The sequence below is a fragment of the Mus caroli genome, chromosome 5, assembly GCF_900094665.2.
Source record: "Mus caroli chromosome 5, CAROLI_EIJ_v1.1, whole genome shotgun sequence".
Lineage (NCBI taxonomy): Eukaryota > Metazoa > Chordata > Mammalia > Rodentia > Muridae > Mus > Mus caroli.
Window position 1 is genome coordinate 68,737,163 of NC_034574.1, and position 8,077 is coordinate 68,745,239.

Consider the following 8,077-nt stretch of genomic DNA (forward strand, 5'->3'; position numbering starts at 1 on the left):
AGACTCTCGGGCAGGGTCCTGTGTCAGGAGGCTGCACAGGAGAGGATTCTAGCACCATTGCTGCTAAACTCTGCTCAATTCAGACACGAACTACATGTTCTTGCCTCTCAAACAAAAGCTTTTGGCCACCAATACTACTACCCTAACCCACCACACCAGCACCATCAGCACACGACCACTACCATCACCCACCACCATCACACAAACCCAACCATACCGCAACCACCATACAGTCACTACCATAGCGCCAGCAGCACACTCCTACCACTATCCCACCCTACCACCACCATATAACCACTACAACATGACCACCACACACGTCTACCACAACACAACCACCACTACAACTGCTGCTGGTGCCATCATTACACCCCCCACTCTCACCATCACGGCTTCTCACCCTGCCACATCATCATACCACAACTACTACCATCATCACCACCACTACAGTCTACTATACATAATCATCGTCATAGCTATCACCACCACACCACACTACCACCAGAACCATCCTTGTCATGTCTACACAGCACCATCACCACATCACTACACACCAGCATCCTTATGACCACTTCAGCAGCTGCTTGAATAAACAATTCCAAGCATTTGGCTATTCCAGCTTTCTATTTTATGATGCTACACACAGTCCCTCTCAAAGCAAGCTCTGACCCAAGAGCCAGGTTGCTCTCCTTCATCATGGGTGGTGGGGTGGTGGTGGTGGTGGTGGTGGTGGTGGTGGTGGTGATGGTGGTGGTGGGGAGTTTCATAAAACTGTCATGCTCACTCCGGGGCACTCCCTAGACTACCTCATCACGGTTGCTCAAATACAGTGTTGTGCCAGGAAGGACGACTTCATACCCAAGGCCTTTAACCTGAGTGTTCACACGCCTCCAGCAACTACCTGTTCTTGCACATGGAACAGGGAATAATAATTGATGTCGGGATCTGGAGCAAGAATTAAACCTAGAATGTTTAAATAAGACATGAGGTGGAGGCCTGTGGGACAATATCCAGTGGTGATCCTGGCCTTATGACCCTTTAATGTGTTTATTTAGCATCTGAAGAAAATGGACTTTCTCTGGAGGTGTAGAAAACAAACTCCCTGCATGGTAGGAGACCCATAAGCCAGAGGTGCTAATTCTCTCTCTCTCTCTCTCTCTCTCTCTCTCTCTCTCTCTCTCTCTCTCTCTCTCTCNGCAGGACAGAGCTGATAGTGAGATCTCTCTCTCTCTCTCTCTCTCTCTCTCTCTCTCTCTCTCTCTCTCTCTCTCTCTCTCCAGAAGTGAAGCAGCAATTCTTGTTCATTTCCTGCTGGAGCTAAGATACTGTTATAGATGCTCTTTATCTTGCAATCTCCTTCCTTCCTGGACTGGTGGGATATAAATCTCCCGACTTTCCACACAGCCTGTTGCCACGTTCGTCTTACTGAGTTTCTGCTTGCTTTATTGGCTTGCAGCTGACAGAGCTTTAGTACTTGGTGGTTAAGATGGTGCAGGGCCCTCATTGCTTCATTGACGTATAAAGACTCAACTCTGCTTCCTAACTACTACCTCCCTCTCAGGTGTGCTTTTGTATTAAGGGTGCTCTTGTTTCTTTGGAGCCCCAAAGGGGTTCCTTAATAGTGGGTTGTCTGGGATTTAGTTTTAATCAGAGGTAGAGTACGTGGATATGAAGCCTAGAAGCATCTGCCTGATGACCAGCAACCCAAATCCACATATCAAATGTGATTTCCAGGTAATTCCTTCCCAAATGAGATGTTCTAAAACTCCACAACATGATACAGAGTTTAGTCAACAGTTTCCCCAAAGTTGATCTTGCACAAAACGTGAAATATTTCTTTATATAACCAAATTAGAGAAACCCAAATGACTCTGATTTCTTTCCTTTAGGAAGATCATGTGAAACCATGTAAACATGGACTTTCCAAAAGCAACAGATTTGGCAACTAATGAAGTTTGTTTTCTCTGCTGAAAGTCATTTTATTGCCTGTCCCATTGTCCTAGTAAAAGCTTAGTGAGGAATCCAATATGCAGGTTTAAACAGGGTATGGCATTACAGCTGATCTGGCTGCTTCTCACCCAGTTGTCCTGCCTTTCTGTCTTTCTTTCTTCTCATTCTTCAGGGCTAGACACAATCGCAGGACCTTCTGCATCCTAGGGGAGCTTCTTGCCTTTGCTCCTCATTAATCCTGTTTGACTCCGTTTCAGGTTTTGGTCTTTGCTATCCTCTTAAGACAGGCTCTTACCATGAAGTTTCGGCTATCCTGGAACTCACTACAGAGCCCCGGCTGGCCTCACATTTCCCACAATCCTCCCCATCTCTAGAGTGCTGGGATTCCAGGTGTGACCCTAAGCCTAGCTCCTCATCCCTAAAAAATATTTTTAATGTAATTTTTGTGACATTTATATAATGTGTTTTGATCATAGTCACCCTGTTTCTTCCTTTGCCCCCCTTTACCTCCTGTTGAACAGTTTCTTCCCAATCAGTCCCTTCTGCTGCCATATCTTTGTGTGTGTGTGTGTGTGTGTGTGTGAGAGAGAGAGAGAGAGAGAGAGAGAGAGAGAGAGAGAGCCCCTGAGCTTCATGGGGGTCATGTGCATTGGTGACGGGTTATTTACTAGAGACTGGGGACTGGGCAACTCCCCAATGGCTATACCACTGAAAAAACTATGTCCTCCCCTCAGTAGCTATTAAACTTCCAGTGGCTCCCCAGGTCATCCTCAGGGCGTGACACCTCCCTACACTCTTTTCTAATTCATACATAGGTATTCAGTTTGTCATCACCCTGCTATTTCCGAAAACCTGTCGGAATCCTATCAGGCCACTTGGAATCCAATGTAGAAGGCCGGAAGAGCCATGATGATGTTTTCAGCTCAGTACACACTCAGCACATTGGCTTCTCTGTTCTGTCTTCCTGTCTGCTTGCCCTTGAACGAGTCCCAGAGGGAATGCCAACTCGAAGATGCCTTTTCCAGAGATCAGATGCGAGAAAGACTCCATCCCCTGGATTTTCAGTGACCTCTGGGTCCCTCACTGGCAGCTTCCCTGACCCTTCTCCCATCCAGGTGTTGGAAGCGACAGCTGTTATTATTTTGGCTCCCTTCCCTGCTTTTTAACAGGAGCCAATGACTCAAGAACTGCCAGGTGGTGCTGTTGATAAACAACCGCTCTAATACCAGATTTCCTCCCGGGAACCAACTCCAGCTCCTTTCTTTTTGGCTGATGACTGAGATGGGGAGAGACTTGGCTATACCTTCTAGACACTCTTCGTTAGCTCCCAGATGACACCCACTGGGTGACAGGAGAAGCTGGCTATGCATGAGTGTCCCACACTCACTCTGACTTTGCTCCACATACTAAATTCTTGATGCCCAGCTGGCCTACCTCTGAGAACCTGATCTTATGTGACTTTAGGAGTCCCTAGGCCATGCTCCCTCATCCACCTCAACCTAGAAAAATCTGTAGACCTGCTGTTGTATTTATTTCTAGACACAGTGACTGTCCAGTTAAATCTAAAAGTTGAATGAACCGTAGTCATTCATTGCTAGTTGCGCGCTGCTTCCTCATCCCAGAAAGAACACATCAACCTAGCAAATTTCTTGTTTCTAAGCTTCCCAAGAGTGGATCAGGGTCTATCCTTGCCAACTTTGCCCTTAGGTAGCAATTCCTTTGAATACATAAGCACGTATTAATTCGAGCTACTAGAGTCAAAGATGATATGGAATATAGGGGGTGGAGCAATAAAACAAACAAAAAGCCCTGCCTACTCTCAGGCTGTAAGCATCCCATTGTGTAGTGGGGGTAGAGGGCACATAGCTGCATTGCTTACAGTGAGATAGAGGTCAAGATAGAGGCCATGGAAGGAGAGCGAAGGCTCTGAGTTTGGAAATTGTTTGAAGGGCAGTCAGGGGAGCTTTCTGAGGGAAAGGCCTTTGCATAGCCTGGAGCTACGAATTAACCACCAAGAGAAAGGGAGAAAAGTTATGGTCTGGTACAGAAAACAGTACACAAAGTTGAAAGAGGGCAGAGATGGCTGGGAATAGAGTTTGGTGGGAGAGCAGTTGGCTAGCCCTTATGAGGTCTTGGTTTAACCCCAGTTTGGTAAAACAAAAGAAAAATCCCAGTTCAGAGTAGTCACATGTGCCTATAATCCCAGCACTGGAGAAGGGAAAGCAGAGGGTCAGGGGCTTATAGCTCTGTGTTATGAGGACAACTTATAGACTAGCCTGTGCTATATAGTCTCTATAAACCAAAAAGAAAACACACACACACACACACACACACACTCACACACAGGAAAAAGAAATGAAAAGATCACGGGTCTCAAGGATAGTCTGAAAAAGTTGGAGCAAAGGATTCCCATGGAGGGGCTGTGAAGATGAGGCCAGCTTGCTGTGCACGGAAGTGTTTAATCTTTATGGCAGGGGACAGATGATAGAAAAACAAGAGTAGCCTGATGAGACATTTTTTTTTGAATGCTCATTCTAACTAAGGAGGAGAGCAGTGGAGGGAGGGGGAGGGGATACATTCATTCAACAGATACTTTGTGACATCTTCCGTGGGTCTGGCATGTGTTTGCCAGGCACGGTGTCTGCCAGCCAGAGCTTGCAGCTGAGTCAGGAGATGAGAGGAAGAGTTGAGGATGAAGGGAAGGACAGTGATTTGAGAACTATTTAGGAAGCGAAGTGGAGAGGAACCAGTGGCAGCTCAGCTGGGTGAAGCCTGGTGAAGGGAGAGGAAGGGATCTTGGATGGTACCCAGGATTCTAACTTGGGCAGTTGGGTATCCAAGGATGACATTCTTCACGTTTCTCCAAAGAGGTGCTAATTACATTTCATACAGAAAAATGTGTGGGATTCTCTCATACAGTTCAAAATAGTTGGCATCCTTGGCCTTGCTCCACGAAATGCCAATACTATTTGCCTAGTCATTGTGACACCCCCAGAGCGAGCCCCCCATTCTCCATACAACTGCTTCATCTTAAGCTAAGAGCCATATTCAGATAGAAGGAAGGAATGGGCTTAGGGGGAGAAAGATTAAGTTAGTTCAGGGACATGTTCAAGATGTGTTCTGCTCAGACTTCCACATCTGTGGTCCATACTCCCACTCATCACCATACGACCCGCTCCCTGTCAAACATGCAAGGGCCAGTGCCGTTTCCACCCCACAGACATCAGTGTTGCTTTACGTGACGTCTGCATTCGGGACAGACACACCTGCCCAGTCACTGTGGAATTCGGTTTCTTCAATCTAGAGATACCCATCCCCCACCCCTGCCACCAGACAATTATGTATGGCTTCCTTCTCTACGTTTTCCACACTGGGAACATTACCAAAGTAGTCCAGGCCCGAGAAGAGACATAGAAAAGGCTGGCTCATTCCCATCCTACCTCATTTCCCCTCCTCACTTGCTTCCACTTTCAACTGTATCACCTTAGACTTACATCTGAGAGCCCTCAGCAGGCCACTGGGGCTGTTTACACTGTCACCTTGGTCCCCATCTGGTGCTTCCCTCAGGCTGTGCCACCAGATTTAAGAGATGGACTGTTTTGAGTCCCATGTATGGATGAAGACAAGTATGGGAAGGTAGCTGCCCAGAGAAATGTATTAGATAAGATGGCCCAAGGCTAGCACCATGTTGAACGCCAGCCTTAAAGAAAGGAATGAAAGACTGAGCACCCATAGAGGAGCCCCAAAGTAATGGGCACAGATGAGGAAGAAAACCAGAAGCCACCACAACATCGCCAAGGAAAGACTGAGTATTAAATCGGGAAAGGAAGTCAAGGATAATAAAAACTAAAAGTAGGATTCTAAACACAACATCTAGGGTCTACTGTCATGCCAAGCTACATCTCACTGCATTGACATCGGCGCTCATGTACTGGTAGCCTATAGCATCCAACGCTGATTCCCTGCTCTCTATCCATGACCACTGTGGGTTGCTGGCTACTGATCTATGCAGATCCTCCATCACCGGGCTGAGAGCACTACCTCTCTTTAGATGGGAAAGACCAGTGGGGGAGCCATGTAGAGGGGTTTAAAGTGCTGGAAGTGGCAAGTTGTTGCTTACATTGCATTTTAGCTGTTAAAGCAAGTTACAGAATGAGCGTGACCTCAGTCAGACAGGTGTAATCAGAAAGTTCTCTAGAAGTAGCAACTAACGAAGAGTCACCCCATGCAGGGCAGCGGGGAAACACAGACATAAAATGTTCTTTGTGTGTATGTGTGGTGTATGTGTGTGCATACATGCATGCATGTACATGTATGCAGAGTCCAGGGCAGCATTTAATGTGTCCCTCTCTATCACCTCCCACCTCTTCCACTCTTCCACTGAGTCTTGGGCTCACCATTTTTTTATAGGCTGGCAGCTACCAGTTACATCAATCCTAGCCTTTGTCCCACAAGGCTGGGGTCACAGCCTCCTGTAATCATACACAGACCTTTCCATGGGTGCTGGGGATCTGAACTCCGGCCCTCATGAGCAAGACACAGTGAGCATTTTGCCCACCAAGTCACCCTCCAGACCCAGAAAATATTCTTGCACATTAATATGATCTCCCTGACTTGGCCAAACAATTTCACTCCAACCTCTAGTTTACCCTTCCATGAGACGATTTAATTAGTGTCCTACTCAATTAGCACGAGGCATGAACGAGACAGTGAAAAAAGATACTGTGAGAGAGATAATTCATTAGTATTTTATCCTTCATCTGACAGTATGCGGCGATCAACACCCCTCTCGTCATTATAATAATAATTATTATTCCCCTTTCATAGTTTCACTCCCAAACTCAAGAGCCTTCCCACCCCCACCCCCCACCCCACCCCACACTGTTTCATTCAAATTGGGACCTGAGGCCATTCTAACAACTGGCTTGTTTACGATTCATTTTCTCACTGCATCTTCAAAATTACTCCTCATGCCAAGTGATGTTCTTTCTCTTTTCCTCCATACGTGTTCCTTAGCTTCTTATAATCCACCTTGAACCACTCTCTGCGAGAAGAAAGGTTAGGTTAGACGATCTCACGGCTTCTGCTGATGCCCAGAATGGAGAGGAATCCTTGTGCTCTGATGGCGGGAATGTAAATTAGTCTAGCCACTATGGAAATCAGTACAGAGGGTCTTGAAAAACTGACTAAATATAGTACTCCCAGGAATGTGGGTGTTTACCCAAAAGAATCGAAGTTACCTTACAATAGAGATACTGCACTTCCGTGTATGTATATCTAGAGCTATTCACAGCAGCCAACTTATGAAATCAGCTTAGCTCCCCATCAGTGGATAATGAAGAAAGAAAATTGTGTATGTGTGTGCATACACACACACACACACACACACACACACACACACGACAAAATTATGTCGTTTGCAGAAAAGTGGGTGGAGCTGAAGGTTATTGTGTTAAGTGAAATAAACTATACTTAGAAAAACAAAAATTGCATATTTCCTCTCCTGAAGAGTTTACTTTTTAAAAAGGACATAAAAGTAGAACGAGGGTCTAGTGGGAGAGGGGACAGACAGGACAGAGAGAGGAGTGCATGTGACCGATGCGCTTTATGCAAACACGGAATGTCATAGCAAAAACCACCAATTCTACAATTAACATGCACTATTGATTTTTTAAGAAAAAAGATGTCATAGGAAGGGAGGTAAAAAGGAAGGGAGGGAGGAGAAGAAAGAGAGGGAGAGAACTTAGATGCCTGCAGCTACCTCCTCTTCCCAGCCGGAGCGGATGTCTAATAAAGACTCAGTGCGACCCACACCCTGCCTCTGCTGAGAACACTCTGGACAGACAGACTCAGAACAGGCACCTCTGGGTTTTATCAGAGGAAGACCCTACTCCCGAGGCAGAGACTAGGGCTTTACAAGTTTCTTTAAAGTGTAGGGTCTCTGGATCACTCCTGCTAAAAGCCTTGGACTGGATTTTTGTAAATTTGGAACTGAAAAGAATTAGGTAGAGAGGCAGACAACATGCTCCACTCCCTACCCCTCACTCAGACATTTCCAAAATTTACTCAGTCTATTCTGTGATCTGCAAATCCCAGTTGTGTGTGTGTGTGTGTGTGTGTGTGTGTG